This window comes from Poecilia reticulata, chromosome 7 (genome assembly GCF_904066995.2).
Source record: "Poecilia reticulata chromosome 7, P_reticulata-male-v2, whole genome shotgun sequence".
In the NCBI taxonomy this organism is placed as follows: Eukaryota; Metazoa; Chordata; class Actinopteri; order Cyprinodontiformes; family Poeciliidae; genus Poecilia; species Poecilia reticulata.
Window position 1 is genome coordinate 2,622,416 of NC_088836.1, and position 18,590 is coordinate 2,641,005.

The following is an 18,590-nucleotide window of genomic DNA, read 5'->3' on the forward strand; positions in this document are numbered from 1 at the left end:
TTCACCTTTTCTTAAGGTCGTTTCACACACAACCTCTTTCACTAGATTAAAATGGAGGAAGAGCATTGTCACATTCAGCGCAGCTCCTTGCTATCGCTCACGGATGTTTGTAGAAACAGTTGTAAACACAAAGTGTCGAATTCGATGCGTTAATCTTACAAGTGGTTGCAAACTAAACACTACATTAAGGCGATATTCAAATTTTTTGTCAAAGCGATGTCTGGTGTGGAAAAATCACTAACTAAGCACCAAATGCCATAGTTTTTGTTTGTTTTTCTTAGCCTAAAATACAAGGTAAATTTCTTGTATATTGTATTGTTTTTATAATAAACTCAACAAGCAATATTTTTCTTTCCAGCCTTTTGCCTTATAAAGAAAATAAACAGTACAGTTTCCTAACTTTATAGGTTGAATCTGTTTGGCATTTTGTTGGTCTACAAAATGTTTTTATTCCATCCCCAGCAGAAAAACGTAGAACTTTCTGTGAAAATCCATGTTGTGTTTAGTCCAGTTTAACAGACATGTAAAAACAACCGACCCAAAAGCAATGCTGCATTTCAAACATTATTTCAGGCATTCTGTATCATAAAACATTCAACTAAAGATCTTTGGTGAATTGACCTTTTTAGTGCTTAGAATAAATGTCAGTTTATTGACTTGCAATACTCCTTTTATTCAGCCAAAAGGTCAGGTTGTAACTGTAGAATATATCTTCATCTCTAAAAACAGCAACAAAGAACATTCTGCCTTCAAACAAAAATCCATCCATCCATCCATCCATCCATCCATCCATCCATCCATCCATCCATCCATCCATCCATCCATCCATCCATCCATCCATCCATCCATCCATCCATCCATCCATCCATCCATCCATCCATCCATCCATCCATCCATCCATTTTCTTCCGCTTATCCGGGGTCGGGTCGCGGGGGCAGCAGCTTCAGAAGGGAGGCCCAGACTTTCCTCTCTCCAGCCACTTCTTCCAGCTCCTCCGGGGGAATCCCAAGGCGTTCCCAGGCCAGCCGAGAGACATAGTCCCTCCAGCGTGTCCTGGGTCTTCCCCGAGTCCTCCTCCCGGTGGGACGTGCCCAGAACACCTCACCAGGGAGGCGTCCAGGAGGCATCCTGACCAGATGCCTCCTGGTAAGGATGGTAAGGCTCCTCTCGACGTGGAAGAGCAGCGGCTCTACTCTGAGTCCCTCCTGGATGACCGAGCTTCTCACCCTATCTCGCATGTAGACTGGTTGGGCGAACTCCCATGCAATTTTTATTAGAAACCAACTTGTAAAGGCTAATTAAGTCTGCTTATGTTTGTCAAATCAGTAGATTTTTGGTATATAGATAATTGGGAGCAGTCTCTAATAGACTATTGGATAATTTATACAACATCTATAATTTTCAAATAAATCAAACCAAAAAAATTAAAAGGTTTACATTATCAAAACCTGCAAGAGCAAATAAAAAGCTGTTCTTGAGCGAGTAAAACAGGCAGTAGAGCAAACAATAAAATCTCTTAAAATCCCTTTTCTGTTCATTCTGGTGAACTACATATTGTTTCCTCTCATGAACTGAATGTTAAACCATGACACACACAGAAAAATCGAATCAAAGACAATTTACTGAGGAGAGGAAGCACTCATTGCTGGTTTACAGGAGATACTGAGCCTGACCTTTGGAAACAGAGAGAAAAGGTATGGAGATGAATGCTGTAGTGTTCACACCACAAATGCTAATACGTTTTTGCTGAAATTCACATGTGTAAAAAAAAAAAAAGTCTGCTGCCATTTAGCTAACACACAAGGAGCCACACCAAGAAAAGTCTCCTTAGTGTTGTGGCAGCTGCAACAACAGAGAACAAAATTAAGATTCCATGGTCGCACAAGGCTCCATCGCTGTTGTTTGTGCTCCTTGTTAGCATAGGTGGCCAGGTTTCAGTTTTTAAACCATGACATGCTGCACAGTAGGACAAATGTTTCCTTCACATCTTTTTTGGTCTTCAAAATTGTGAGAAAATTCACTTAAGTCAGATTCTCAAGCGATGCATCACCTTTCTGGGTTTCTTCTTTCCTCCATCTCTCCTCCTCCTCTCCAACTTTGTCGTTTGACTGTGTGTATTTGTGTGCTCATGCACTTATGCCCATTTTCTTTTGAGAGGGTCAAAGCTGTGTATTATTCCCAAGTGAAGCCCTCACGCGTTTTCACATGCAGATCAGCCACGTAAACCTCTCCCCGGAGACTTTCACATGGACCTGCTATAGTTTTCAACTTCCCAACAAAACCCACTTGTCCCGTATAGTCATCCCACCAGCCACCGGCCTCCTTTCTGTGAATGCAGCTCCCCTTTGGCTTCCCTGGCTGTTGACTCGGCTGACAGTCTGAGAAATGCTGTTTACTCTGGTTGAATGAAACGTTCAACAAAACAGGGAAATTTGCTCCCAAAACAGGTTTTTGGGAGCAAATTTACGTTCATATAGAAACAGAAAACGTGTTCAATACCAACAAGATGCATGTATTGATCAGGCAGAGATTTATCGCAGAATAAATCCTTGTACAGTGACAAAAAGGCCATGACACCACTTTGGTTCAAGTGAACTTAACTTTACTTGATTTGGTTAAGTTTTGTTTAAAATGGGTCTGTCACACTAAAGGTTCCTGATAACAGTCTGTTTAACAATGAAGATCCATTCTTTGGTGTCTAGGTTTAAAACAAACAAACAAACAAACAAATATCAAATGCAGTAAATGGCGACTACTCAGAGGTTAATGAATTAGTGTCACATGTAGGCCTGTCGATAAATCAATTAATCGCACGATAAATTAAACCTATCGACCTCATTTTAATTATTGTCTTTATCGTCTCTTCCGGCCATTTTTCTTTTTGTTAATGACACTGAATGAAAAAAGGCTCAGCACCGGTGCTCTGCACTGACCCTCCCTTCCTCATGTCCTTAGTGTATTGCCCAGGGCACACTACACGAGTTGTCGGCCCATTTTCAAAACCTGAGAGACACATTAGCTGACAGAAATCCCAGGTATAACGGTTCGATCGGGTTTGTCGTGCCGTGTGGTGTCCAGCCACATGGGCACAAAATAATGGCTACAAGCCCAGTTAACTAATTTTAAAATCAGGCATTAATCAATGCTTTACTAGAATACCTGTGATGCATGTGGCGAGAGTCAGAGTAAAGTCCTGACTGAATGAAAATCATTATAACCTATTTATGTCACGTTAACAAAAAACAGCTGAAAACTTACCGGGTTTATCAACTGCGGTAGCAATTTGACTCCAACTCCTCCGCTTGTCATTTTTATATTCTTTGCATGAAAAGTTGAATAAACATTATGTTTCCACTGGGCCGTGCAGAGACCACTAAAGGGGTCTCTGCACGGCCCTGGGGCAGGTGCTCAACAACAAAAAAAGGGCACATCTAACCGCATTCTAGGACACAATATTAACAAAGCCACTCAGCTTTCAGAGTTTAATAAACAATGATAAATTACAAAATTGTAAGATATACAATCAAAGTCAACGAACATCTCTATATAGAGCATAACACTATGCATATGTAAGATATTTTATTAGTAATTTCTTTCTGCATGTCTACTTTGTTATAGGGAAGTTTTGCAATATTCAAACCTGCAATTTAGCAAGAAATGTAAATCAGAGCTGGACCATCAGACATATTTTGTCTTTACATAATTACACTATTAAAAATATATACAAGGGTACAATGCAGAATTTTAGTGTACAGTAATATATAAAAGAGCTGCCTGTTTGCTACACTTGCAGTGGAGATGAAGATGGTCCATTCAGGAAAGCAGAGCTGCATCAAACTTTAACGTGGAACTGCAGAAAAAAAAACCAAAAGCAAATATTGAATTGTTAATGTATGTCACCATGAGAAAGGCCTACTGAGTTTTGCTTAAAACAAACTTTAAAAAAAATTAAAATCACACATTTTTGACTCATGAAGTTTTTTTTTTTTTTTTGCAAAACAAACTTATTTGCACTTGTCATAAATCTTTTCTTGTTATTCTAAGTTTTTGTTTGTGACTCAAAGTTTTGCTTGTCGTTCTCACATGACGTTGGGAGCAGGGCCTAAAATCAAAACAAAATATTTCTGATGTGTGCAAATAAATGTATGTTTGGTAAAAATTTGTTATTTAATAAAAAAAAGTCTTTTAAACTAAACTTTGTTTTTTTGTTTGTTTGTTTGTTTTTAAAAAAGAAATCATTACAATTCCAAAGGTTTTGATTACAATTTTATTTTACTTAACTGAGGTTAGTTTTTTTTTCATTGAATAATTGGGAAACAAATTTAACTTAATATTCTGCGAACCAGACCATAAACGTACTTAAAGTCTGGATTGAGTTTTTTCCCCTTCATTAATGACATACTTTTATTACATACATTATATCTATCATGGTAATTCAGGATGAGTTATTTTTAATTCTAAATGAATATTCTTGTTGGACTTTTATTAAAGTCTCCTTCAAGATACATTTACCTAATGCTGGAATAAATTAAATGTACATTATGCAGCAAAGGAAATTAGAAGACATATATCCATTATGGAGATGATGGATGGGCGATGTGCCCCTATTGCATAAGCAATACTGATGAGCAGGGGAGAAGCTTTTTTCCCTAGCTTTGCTAGATAACTAGCAAAGCACTCACTAACAGGATGATCGGTTACGAAATCACCAGCGACAATCTTAGATCGGCCAGCTTTTGGTTGAATGCAGTATTTATTTCCACTTTGGCTTTATGTTGTTTAGTTTTTATTCAAGTACGTTTTTTGTTAATGGAGACTGAAAATCCATTTTAGTTTTGTTTTTGGTTGTTTTGTTTATTTAGTTTATCAGTTCCAGTGTTATGTGTTCTCTTGAAAATAAAGTTTTTCTATGGCAGGAAATCATATGCATTATTAGTCATTTCCATTAAATCAGTGTCAAAAGGTCTTGAAACAATATTATCGTTTATCGCAATAATTTTTTAGACAATTAATCATCCAGCAAAATTTGTTATCGTGACAGGGCTAGTCACATGACAATGTGTAGTTTTAATTATTGACTTCTATTAAAGTCAATAAATTACCTGTAGTAACACTCTAGGGGGTCTCCATGTTTAAGTTACTGCATTCTGAAAAACTTCATAGTTTAATCCTAGTAATTTTAATGACTAAGTGTTTTTCCCACTTGGACTAACTTTTAATTTTAGCCTCTAGAAGCAACTAACTTTTATTTAGGTAAACATGAAGACCCCCAAGAGTGTTACTACAGGTAACTGATTGACTTTTGTAGCCTCTTGACAGAACCTTAAAACATCTGATCTGTCCCTTTGCCATTTTTTTAAATCCAGATCTTTTCAACAAATTAAAAAATAATTCAAATGGCAATTTATTTTAGGAAGTTTATCACTAAAATCACAATACACAATCACAAATGGATGTTTAGAAGCTTCCATTTCTGTTAATTGTGTTTCCTTTTTACTTACAATTAATGAAAACATGACATTTAAAATTATAATATCAGACCACTTAAAAACATGTCAATACCAAAATACAGCATTAATGAAAAATACCTGCTTTAAAGTTTTCAATTTTCCGAAGTTACTTTTAATCTGGCATTTAAGCCTCATTGGAGCACATATTGTAATTCATTGAAAACGACTGTACAGTTTATTGGGATGTTTCTCTATATTATTTGGCATGGTAGCCTTGATTTAAGGGCAATCAACTGCGTACATCTAGTGATACTTGAATGTAATAATATTCCAAATTGAATCAAAGACTTAAAAAGAGCAAATTATGCTGAACAAAAATTTCTGAGAGCTTCTTTTTGCATATGGGCAAAGATTAATGCACTTTCTAGTATACTGAAGCCTGCAGACGTTTAAGTTTTACTTTCCTTTCTTTATCAGCATGCAAAATAAATGTTTTATTGCCAGAAGTGAAATCTGTTGCTTAGCAACGTGATCCTATTGACCATTAGCTCTTGTCTCTGTACGTCTATGAATGTGTGTTTATGCATCCATTGTTGTGATCTGCATTGTGTGAAGAGACTCTTAAGCTTAACATCGGCTAACTCTGCTTTTATTGCACTATATCCCAACAGAGGCTCGAAATAATAGACACAAAGGAAGTATATAATGCGGAAACCCACACACAAAGGAACACATACATAATTAATCTGAATGGGAGGGTAAAACCACTTGCTTTAGTGGTGTTTTGCTTGTCAGTCATATCTGTGTTTCCACCAGTCTTATTGGCTAAAACGAGGGAGGGAAAGCATGAAGTCAGTGACTTAGAAAGTGCAAATTAATAACAAAAGCCAATAAACAAAATAGTTTTCACAAACTGGTCGCTAGTTTAGTTTAGAAAATGTGCCGCAAATGGTTCTTTGATACTCATTTCCCCCAACTTCCTTATTAAAGTTCTGCGTCTCAACTGTCCTTCCAGAAATATAATTGAAAGCAGGGAGAAAGACAAATGTTGCTTTAATCTCATTTGCAGGAGAACAATAGGCCTGGGAGCACACTAAATTCATAAAAGCGGCTTTAATGCAATAAAGTTTAATGAGGTAATTTGTGACAAAGCGAGATGGTGGAAGTGTCTTGTCATGTGCAAGGGTATACACACACACACACACACACACGCACACACACCAGGAAGGATGATGCACAGCAGGAAAGTAAAAGTTGTCACAATGAATATTTATGACAGGGGTAAAATTAGGTCAAACAGCGGCTCTATAAAGCAGACTGTTGCACCTGGTTGGTTGGTTGGTTTATGGGTGGTGCTCTGTCAGTGCTGAGTCATGCTGCAGGTTTTTAAAGTGAGAGGTAACTCTGTAGTACAGCCAAGGATTACTATGCAGCCTCATGTATTAGTGATGCAGTGAAAATACAGATTGCCCTTTTCACTCATTTTTGTACAAATTCTGGCACTCAACATTATGGAACTGAAACGTTTTGCATTAAGATGCACCAATCAAAAGTTCATGGTCAGTTTCCAAATATCAAATTAAACTGACTCTTAATTTGTTTTCACAGACCATAAATGGCAATCAAAAAATAATTGTTTCTACTTTACCTACTGTAAGCACTTGTTAGTGTTTTTTAGTTTTGAAATTGTTAATGCATTCAAAAAATCTTTTTATTAATTTGACCTTTATTAGGAATTTCTATTCTTTGAACGATCCTTTAATTTTGCTGCTTTTGCACCTGAATTTCCCCACTGAGTCACAGTAAAGGTTATTTCTATTCTATTTTTTTCTGGTCTTTTGGCACTCAGTTTGTCTACACAAGCCAAGCCACTCAAACACTTTATAACACCCTGGCAGGACCTTCTGACAGCAATTTCATTAAGAATGAAATAAAACTGAAGACTGAAATTAAACGCTATAAATAATTCTCTTTACTCACATTTTATAACCCACTTTCCAAAGCTCCAAGGTTGGACTGCTGGCACTGAATTTGTATGTTTTTGCAATTACAAGAGTCCATGTTTGAGTTTTTTTCCAGTGTACAAAATTGTTGCAGTTTGATTGGTGTTGTCATTGATGAAGATTAATTGGAACTATTGCAAGACTCTGCAGAAACACAACTTCTTCTTTGTGTTCATCGCTCAGCCTTGTCCACTGTACCTTGTCAGTCAGCAGCGCTGAACAGGAGAGAGGGATAAAGGTGAAGAGGGAGGAGGGAAAAGTGAGGGAGCGATTAAAGGCAGACAGATGGATGAAGCGGAAGATGGAAGCAAGAGGGCTCCAGAGCCAGGAGACAGGAAGAAACGCTGGACAGTGGTGCTAGGGAGCAGATGAGAAATATGACAGAAGGAACCAGGTGCTGGAAATGAGGAAAAGAAAAGTGAGGACAGAAAGAGGAGTGGAGGGAATGGGAGGGTGCGTATGTTAAGTAGAAGAACAGAAGAGAAGAGAGAAAAGTGGTGTTCGATTCAAGCATGCTTGTAACAGGGTCCCTGCCAGGTCCCCATCGATTACAGGTCACTGCAGGCTAAAGGGAGCCGCTGCTCAAACTCCATCTCCCACAATCCATTTTAAAGCCTCAGGCATCAACAACACCAACCCCAGGTAGTACAACCAACCTCTCTACAGAGTATGTTTAATTATTGCATTAATATTTTGGCCGTAATCTGCCATCATTGATTTTCCTTTCCAAATCAATAAAATGCTTCTGTATAGAGATTCACTGATCAGATATTGGGGGTCGGCTTCCAATCACTGGGTTTTTTAAACTTTTCCCTGCCAATACTAATTTCAGCCTATTTCAATTTGTCTTAAGAACTCAAATAAATTGACAACACTTAGAATATTATTTTGTAAGATTCCTCAGCATTAATTATTTATATCTAACTCTAAGCAGAGGTGACACCTTGTGTGTGTGCCTGCGTGTGTGTGCGGCCGTATGTGTGTATGTGTGTGTGTGTGTGTGAGAGGAGAAGCTGTAAAATGGCAAAAAGATTTGGAGTTGGAGACATTTTAAACTGTTTATCGTGCAGTATTATCAGTTAGCATAGGTGTTTTGTGTTCCCCTGAAAATATAGACCTCTGAAATTTTCAAAAAACTTTTAATATTTACAAATCTACAAAGGAAAAAAAAGCACAACACAGCATCCTTAAAAAAGTCTTTAATTCAGGTACCTAAAATGAAAGCCTTAAAATTTCTTAAGTTCATTTAAAAAAGAGAGCTTGCCTCTAATATTTTAATCGAGCCTTATATTTTGTCTTGACAGAACTATTTAATCTGACGTATTCAGTGTATTTTTTCCTGCAGGACTTTTCTGACATGAAGAAATTTGAGTTGCACTCAGACATATTTTTTCTTTTTAAAGGTTTTTTTGGCCCTAGTGGCCATTATTTAGTAGTGAATTGACAGGAAAGTGGGTAATAAGAGAAGGGGAAGACATGAGGCAAAGGTCACCAGGCCAGGACTCGAACCTGAGACATGTGTGTCGAGGACTAAGGCCTCTTTATGTGGATTGTGATTAACCCCTGCACCACCACAGCACCCCAAACATCCTTATTGTGTTCTGTGACTCGAAATGTCAAGAGGCGGAGATCCACTGTGTGTTAAAATATAACGTTAATGGTAGTAATATTTAAACCACCACTGTGTTTGGAGACTAAAAACATGTCACAGCATCCCAACTACATTCCATGAGCTACAGGATAAAAGAGTAAATATTCATGTTTGACAGTAATATAAATTTGGCAACTGTTTTTTTGCCAAGCAGAAAATGGCCAAAGAGAAAAGAGGAAACACAAAGTAAAGGTTCCACAGTCGGCTTTCAAATCCCCTGGACTATTAACCTCCATAAATGAGGCACCGGCTTTTCCGCTACGCTATGCACTGCCCAGGCAACCATTTTTTAAGAATTTTTCTTTTTGTTATACCCTAGATATCAAAGTTGCTCTCTGTTTATTAAACACAACTGGACATGAGAAGTAATTTGAAATATGTCCCCTGTTCCAGACCAGCCAGTCCTCCAGGCACCATTAGCTAACCGATGAGGTGAGGATGCGTGACATTATTTCAGCAGAGGTGAATCACTCTGTCGCCAGGTCCATAGGGGTTAACATTCCTTTCAGCTGGGGAATGGGACGAGGAAAAAGAGAGACACACTGTTGTTCCAGTACAGCCTCAGGTCAGGGTAGGTGTGTACAGTGAACTGTAATAAAGGATGCTCACTGAAAGGAGTCACGGTCTCTGGACAGTACTTGTGTGGCATTTGCTAGTTCATGTTGCGTTTATGGGTGTGACGCTGAGAACTCAGACTAGCCGTTAATGAGCTCCATCCACATGGATATCCATTCCTCTGTGAGACACTCCACAGGTCAAGCTGCTTTTGTTGTCTTTGAATTTTAATACAGAAAATGACTGAACACCAAAGAAAAAAAGATCTTGGCTTTCAATGAAATATCTTGATAACCGTGTTATAATTATGCTGCCTACAGCTTTAATCTCAATCATTTCCTTTTATTTTAATTAAAAAGGTGCCATTAGATCAACATATCCTAAATGTTCTGTTTTTATGACTAAATACAATCTTATCACCTTCCCGTTAGCCCCAATTGTACTTTAGGTTCTTATCTTGTCTAGATGAAATGCTAAATAAATGTACATGTGCAAACCCAACTGATTAACCTTGGCATGTTGACATTGCCGGTGTGACCACTTTAGCATGAAGCAATTAGCTCAGAGCTCCACTGGGAATTGAAGTCGACTCTCATCCAGACTGATTGTCATGGCTCAACAGTATCAATAGTGTTGTTGTTTTTCTGTTCGTTCATTAGTTCCTTTGTGTGGTGCATTGCAGAAATGTGAACATTCTTTACTATCATGTTGGAAAAAAGAAGCCAGGATAATGAACACTTTATTTGTGAAACCTGCTGACAGGTTTGAACCTTTGCTGTTTGTGATGCGTTTACTCCACATGTCTCAGTGCTAATTAATTGTATTTTCTACTCACCTTAGAGCATTTTACCAGGTATTGTAATAGAATTTAGGGTTTGGTTGTTATTATTCCAGTGAATACTACACTAACATTTCTCCAGCTATGCTTATCAGAATAAAATAGACATTCAAGCAACAAACAAATGAAAAGTTACTTTGAGTGTTGATAATCTTGACATACCAGCAGATGGCACATAATGTAATCTGAATAGACTTTAAATATTTTTTTTGCATTCACAGTTACAGTTAGATTTGGCAGTTTGGTGGTTATTGTTCTATCGCTTATTGCACCTGAGAAGTAATGTAAGGGGCAGGAATGGGCAACTATCATTTTGTTTAACTATCATTTTGTTGTCTTTATTTTAGGGGTGGAAAATAAATAATTACAACAGACTGTAACATTATGTTTGGTTACTATATTTCTACTATTTCTTTATCAGTAAATGCTGAATTCATGTTTTAAAATGTCACTGAATTAGGCACTGGCCCCCACAATGCTGCAAGGATGAGTGAGATTAGACAATGCATAGATGGGCAGAACTAGCCCTGTCACGATAACAAATTTTTCTGGACGATTAATTGTCTAAAAAATTATTGCGATAAACAATAATATTGTTTCGAGACCTTTTGACACTGATTTAATGGAAATGACTAATAATGAATGCGATTTCCTGCCATAGATGGATACACTTTATTTTCAAAAGAACATATAACACTGGAACTAATAAACTAAATCAGTTCCAGTGTTAATGATTATCAGTCTCCATTAACAAAAAACGTACTTGAATAAAAACTAAACAACATAAAGTCAAAGTGGAAATAAATACTGCATTCAACCAAAAGTGTGCAGATTATGAAGTCTGTATACTATATTGCCCTTCAGTAATCACTAGATTAAAATAGAGAAGACGGGCACATCCGACTACCTAATGCAGTAGTTCATACTACACGATTTTTTGCACTTGTTTTCAATCTTATGACAATCTTAGATCATTGACTTATCTAAGATTGTCACTAGTGATTTCGTAACCGATCATCCTGTAGTGTGTGGTGTGTTACGGTAGATCATCATGGCAGTTCCGATCTAAATCAGGGATTTTCCCCGACTGGGAGAGTCAACGCAGCCTGTTGAATGTGACAGGTAGCCAATCAGAAAGCGCGGATTCTCCTCCGCGCTTTCTGAGGGAAAATTACGGAGGGAATCCCAATAGCTGACACGGCGTGACCCAAAGTCCAGCGGACATTGGAGATGGTATGTGGAAACAACATTAATATTTATTCAACATTTGGTGCAAAAAATATAGAAATGACAAGGGGAGGAGTTGGAGCCAAATTGCTACCGCAGTTGATAAACCCGGCAAGTTTTCAGCTGTTCATCGTTAACGTGACATAAATAGGTTATAATGATTTTCATTCAGTCAGGACTTTACTCTGACTCTAGTCTCATGCATCAAAGGTAGATTCTAGTAAAGCATTGATTAATGCATGATTTTAAAATTATTTTGGCCCATGTGGCTGGGCACCACACGGCACGACGAACCCGATCAAACCGTTATACCTAGAATTTCTGTCGGCTAATGTGTCTCTCAGGGTTTGAAAATGGTCCGACAACTCGTGTAGTGTGCGCTGGACATTACACTTAGGAAATAGGAAGGGAGGGTCAGTGGAGAGCACCGGAGTTGAGCCTTTTTTTCATTCAGTGTCATCAACAGAAAGAAAAAAGGCAGGAAGAGACGATAAAGCCGATAATTAAAATGAGGTCGATAGGTTTAATTTATCGTGTGATTAATTGATTTATCGTTTATCGCGACAGGCCTAGGTAGAACTACAGTTTTTCTACTCTACAGTTTTTTCCTCTTAGCAGTTATGAAATATGACCAATTATGACTCCTGATCAAACCAAAGGTGACTCTAAGTCACTTCTGGCTGACAGAAATTATTCATTAACATAACCTTGTTGCTTTATAGAAGACAGATCCAGATGATAGGTGTTGGTTTCAAAACGATAAACAAAAGGTCTGGTGTGAAAAAGATCAAGACTACTAATGTAGCCTACACCATTTAAAATTTGGAAAATAAAAAGCATACCTCCACTACTGTCAATTTGTTTTCAATTTTTATTTTAAAATACTGTTTAGATGTAGATTCAACACTTGATCCTTTTTGAGAAAACTTTCTGCTGCAAAGCAGATTGTTGTACTGCAGTTTTTGCCCCTGCTTCCAGGATACATTTCTCCTATGGGAGACTAATAAATTGTCTGTCTGTTTGTCTGTCATCTGCCACCTGCTTTACACCAGGAACACAACGTCACATTAGTGTTCACTTCCTCTTCCTTATTTCATGCAGTTGAAGGAGTCTCTGGCAATTCTTCAAAAGAACTTTAAACCTCAGTAATGATGTGACATGGAACGTCTCGTGTACATTTTTGAAACAGTGAGTTACAACCAAGCCTTACTTTGATATCTGTAACTTTTTCACGCCAAGTGGTCAGGTTGTTCCAAACACATTTGACTTTTCCTGTCCAATTTTGCTTTCTGCAGCCACCCACCCACACAGAACTCATCCTCGTATATGAAGTGACACTAATGGAGCATTCCATAATCTGCTTCATTCATCTCTCAGTAATGGGATGTGCTATCAATCCAGATTAAGTGTAGGTGGAGGGAGGAGAGAGCTCTCCGAGGGATGTGTCTGTAGTTACCCTTGTCTTAGCAATCCCTCATAAGGCATGCGAGTAATAACCCTTTCAGCAGTATAATCTCCGTCGAGATGAGACGGGGTTTCAGCCAGCCTTGACCCAACTGACACCGTTGCTGATGATGATGTCACTTGCTCAAGTCTTGTCTTGAAATGTGTGCATGTGTGTGTTTTCCTAAGATGACTGATCATGAGTAGAGGTCAGTACCGTGATCTCATCTGTCTCTCTCAGCGAGCTGATTTAATCGAATGACCGGAGCGATGCCGTGGAGGGGAACCTTGTGCCCAAGCGCTTCTCATTATTTGGTGGCAAATGCGAAGCTTGTGCTCAGGTGATTCTCTTGTTTGTTAGCCAAACATAGTTGGAGGTTTCGGCATCATTCTGGCTTCCCGTATTAATGAGCGTGCTTCGGCCAGGACTGCCAGCGTTGCCAGGCGGCCCGCTCTCAGCGGCTGTTTTTTCATCTTCACAATAATGGAAAATACAAAGACTTTCACTTCCTCTATCTTTTTTTCACATTAATACAGCAGGTGCTTTTTTGGCATGACACTAGGACTCCATACCTTGCTGACACAGACTGTGACAAAAATGAAATTGCATTCATTACAGAGCAACATATCACACCCATAATGATTACCGCTTCACTTTCCCCTTCATTCCCCTTCACTCCACACATACACGGCTACAGGAAGCACACGCTGATTTTATCTTATCTTTTCTCATTTTATTTTTCTCGGCTGTAATTGTGAAACAGCTTGTTTTCCTTGCGCGGCCTGTTGTGCCGGTTTGCTTGCCGTGTTTTTCTGGATAAAGGGTCAGTTTAGTTTCCGCTTTGCTGTCTCTTGTTTCTGTTTGCCCTTCTTAATAAGCAAGCTGTTGTGAAGAGGACCAGCGATCCGTGACCTGCGTTCTCACCTTTCAGTTTGAAGTGCAGCGTTTACCCAACTTTTCAGGCCCAACATTGCTTTTTTTTTGTAATGCAGCTCTTGTAGGAAGTGTCAAGTCAAGTTGCTGACTTTTTTTTACTTGTTGTAGGACTGGGTATTGTCTGTGTAAAACAGGAACCATTTTAAAGGAGAAGCTTGCAAAACATCTCTTCTTAAGTAGATTAAAAATAAATTACATAAGTTTACTTATATATAGCGCAGGTCAAAAATCCACATGAATGACTGAATTGATAAAATGATAACAGCATGCATGTTTGAATTTTAGTGTTGTAAGCAAAAATATCAGAACCGTATAATAGTTTCTCAAATTGCTACCCAAACTTAGGAAGCAACACAGAAAATATGTCTGCAACTTAAGCTCTCTTTGGTCTAAAATAAGCAGGACACTTGCTTGTCAACCAAATCTTGATCTTTTTTTTCCAGATATAGTCACTTTCTCTTTATTCAGACTCCTTCCCCTTCCTTTGTACCTCTCCTAATTGATCATAATCACCTAACATATCCTACACTGATGAAAACCAGGTTCTTGCCTTGTCTTTTGTCTTCTCACTCATCGTATTTTTCCTTCCTCCCACGAGTCCCAAGAGGCTGAGAGCCGACCTCATTCAAGTCTGCGAGTTTGGTTTTAATCACTATGTGTGCCTTCGCTACTGATTTGAAGGAAAGAATAGACTAAAACTTTGCTCCGTCTTTTATTTAGACTGTCACAGAGGGCCTGATGCAGGATGTATTATTCATGCTGACACAAATATACTACAATTTTTGCATCTAGGGCTCAGCTGTCATCATTTAGGCAGTTTGCAGCAGCTTTGCTTTCCAGTAATATTGGTGAATGTACCATTGTTATGATTCTGGAAAGTTGATGTTACAGCTCACAAGAGGAATTCCAGGCAAAAACATATATAACAATGTGAACAAACAAAGCTTTTCCAAATCTGCTTTTATTCCTTATCTTGAAGCGATTTTGCTTTTTCCAGCATTCATGCTCTGGTAAAACTCGCATAATGAAATACAGTAATATAGCACTTCTCTGTTGAAGAAAAGTGAAGTTAGGAACGACAACGACCGCATTGTTTCTCGCAGCAGCTGTGATCGGTTAGGGGACAGAGACATTTTGTAATTGCATGTGTGTATGTGCACTTTCCACTGGTGTCCTTGTGGTGCCAATGTGACTGCAGGATGGTCGCACCTCACTAAGCATGACATCATGGTTTCCGTTGGGCTGTTTCCATCTTTTCTCACCCTGTCCTCTGCCTTTATTTCCTCTCTCTTTCTCATTTGTCTTTAGCAGTGCAAAACTTTCTGTCTTGGTAGGACAACATGTCCTGTTGTCCTCAGAATAAACCGGATTCTGTCTTTGCCGTTTTTTTGTTACTTTGAAATTAGCAGACACACTGTAGCTGTGCAGCCTGCTCAGGTCAAAGGTGCAAAAAGGAAAACTTTGAAAGCAAATGGTCTAGAAAACAACACAAAAGTAAAAGATCTAAAGTAAAAGATCTGGTGAAAATAAGGGGTTGATGGAGGGATATGAGTCTTTGGAACTGGGATTGTGGGTTTTAGTATTTGGCAAAGTGCACACACAGAGGCCCACCCACAAGAAAAAAAAGTTCTTTTTTTCATGGCCCCATTCCTTCTAAGCTCACCACATGGAGCTTCTGAGGCTTACATATAACCACATTTATTATATACATGCACAAGTACACAGTTTAGCAAGCAAATTATTCTCCTTGCATAATCTTGCCCCAATAAAAAAGACCCTCTAAAAAGCCAAAGTAAAATGCCTCTAAAACCTCCCACACATGTAGGGTAATTGAAATCAGAAAGTGACTTAATTCTTTGTAAATATCATTAAAGCATACATTTTGCCATTGTTTTAACAGTGAGACAAAATAAGTTGACAGTACAGGAGTTTGAGATAAAAATTTTGCGAGCTTTTTCAGCAGTGTGAAAGATGTTTAGTCTCAGGATCGTTCTTTTTTTCAGTTGACCAGACAAAGCTAACACCCTGGCTGCATCATGATGGAGGTGGTGGAAGGATTTGAGGATTACAAAATTCAGAAAAAAATAGACTATTTACGTGTATTCTTACTGATGTTTTTTGAGTGACATTTTCTGAACTATTCCATTAACATACCAATCGCGTGGCAGCATCTCACATTTATTCTTCTAGACCAGTGGTACTCAAAGTGGGTCCTGGAGGGCCTGCATGTTCTCTCCCTGGTTTAACACACCTGGGTCAAATGATGGCTCATTAGAAGGCGTAAGAACATTGACATGCTGAGGAAGTTGTTACTATTACCAGGGAGAGAAACCGGAATGGGCAGACTGGTTCAAGACGATAGAAAGGTAACAGATGCTGTAATCATTACAACCAAGCTATGCATAATCTTCTTTCTCTAAAGTGACTGGTGAGTTTTTCAAGTTTGAAATAGATTTGTCTGCCGAGTGACGGCTCAACCCTGCCATTTGTGAATTCATACCCACCACCAGGCCGTTACGTACGTTCAGGGGTGCTGCCAGAAATCTTGGGCCTCCTAACAAAAAAATTGTCTGGGCCCCCCGCGCAGCTGCTGTTACAATTTTCTGAGTCTATTTGACCCATAAAAGCGTCACAATTTTAAAGGTTTGTATCTGCCTTGCTTTCTTTGGTTCAATACTGATAATTAGCACAATATTTACTGCTCATGAATTTAACATCCAACAGTTCACATCCAGTATGCAAGTAGGTTGCTTAATTTTTTTTCTATTAGTTTTAGATACTGAAATGTCTCTCCCCATGAGCAACAGTCAAAAGCAACGTGCAACTACACATGAAGCAATCCAGACTTCTCAAAAATGCTATGTAGTTGCATTTTATTCAAGCTGCAGTACATAACTTTAATAAAAATATATTTTCTCCATATTTGTTAAAGCTGTCACGATGTCGTAGCAGTTTATGAGACAGATAATCTGTGAAAACAATCAATCTCCTCCATCTCCTTCCTGTATTACTATTGCTAGCTAAAGTAAGGCACCGTTCTGACCAAAACAACCAATCAGAACCAGTAGGACGCTCTTAGCGTCAATTAGCCTCATCACTTACTGCTAAATGTGCTAATGGTGGAGAAACAACTTATCATTACAATAAACCTTTTATCTGCCATCATTGGTACACTCTAAAAAGAAAATAGTTGAACCAGCTTAATGGAATTGCTTCTGTAAGGAAATTACTTTTCCTGTGAATGACTTGCATATCAGGATCAATTAATGCTATGCTGTCTTAATTAACTTGCCGCAGATGAGGGATGGATAGCAATTCAATTAAGTTTATCCAACTGAATTTATTAAGTTTAACCAATTCAATATATTATAATCATCCAACTCAATTTGTTAATTTATTTTTAACAAATTTATTAAGTATGTTTAAGATAACAGATTTAAGTCAGTCTTACTCAAATCATTTAGTTTACTTCAGAAATGGTAAATAAACTTGTATATCACTTTTCCAGTCATTTTGACCACTGAAAGCGATTTACACTAGAGTCACATTCACACATTTATTTAATGCGCAGATCAGTAGGCAACTTGGGGTTAAGTGCCCAGGGGACACATTGACATGTGCCATGAGGAAGCTGGAATCAAACCTTCAGCCTTCCGATCACAAGACGTCTACCCACAGAGCCACGGTCTGTGGGTAGAGTAGTCGGAATCTGTCCCTGCTAAACTTGAGTCATGGTGTCAGACGAGGGATACAAATATGGTATTGAACTTAATTATTTCAAGTAAAGTCAAAGTAAAAAGGTCATTTAAGGAAAAGATTTGTGTATTTAGAGGACACTGTAAAAAGAGTATTAAAATTTAGTTTGGAACTGCTCAAAAGTTTGAGTTGACTTTCTGTAGAATTAAGTCAAAGAGATTTTAAATGTTTATTAGAAGAAAATAAATGATTTGAGTAAGAGTGACTTAAATTTGTCATGTTAAAACCCCTTATGAATTAAGTTATAAAAATTTAGCAAATTGAGTTGGAAGGACTTAATGAATTGAGTTGGATGATCATAATAAATTGAGTTGGTCAGACATAGGATACCAAACTGGCATTGAACTCAATTGTTATAAGTAAAGTCAAAGTGAAAAGTTCCTTTAGGTTAAAGATTTGTAAGTTTTGAGTGAAATGAACACAAAAAAGTAAGTTGTCATAGCAAAAGCAAAATAATTAAGTGAAATTAATGTAAATAAGTCCATAAGATGAACTGCAGCCCAAATACACTTTTTAGAGTGTAGCTATGCTACTGAGCATTCACAATTTGAATCTGGACAGCTCTGTGCCATGCTAGCTGCAGCACGGCACAAATCAAGGGGGAGGAAGGATGAGCATCACCACACGAGATTGTGATTGACAGCACTAAAACTCTCCTGCCACTGACTGATTGTTTCTAGAGAGCACTGGGAGAAAGCAGATGAAATATATTTTTCACAGATTACCTCTC

At 38.1% G+C, this 18,590-nt stretch overlaps 1 protein-coding gene across 3 annotated transcripts in view; it reads left to right on the forward strand.

Annotated features, from left to right (window-relative positions):
• LOC103466867 (plexin-A1-like) overlaps nucleotides 1-18,590 on the forward strand; it is a 333,062-nt gene that overhangs the window by 125,405 nt on the left and 189,067 nt on the right. The window lies entirely within an intron of this gene.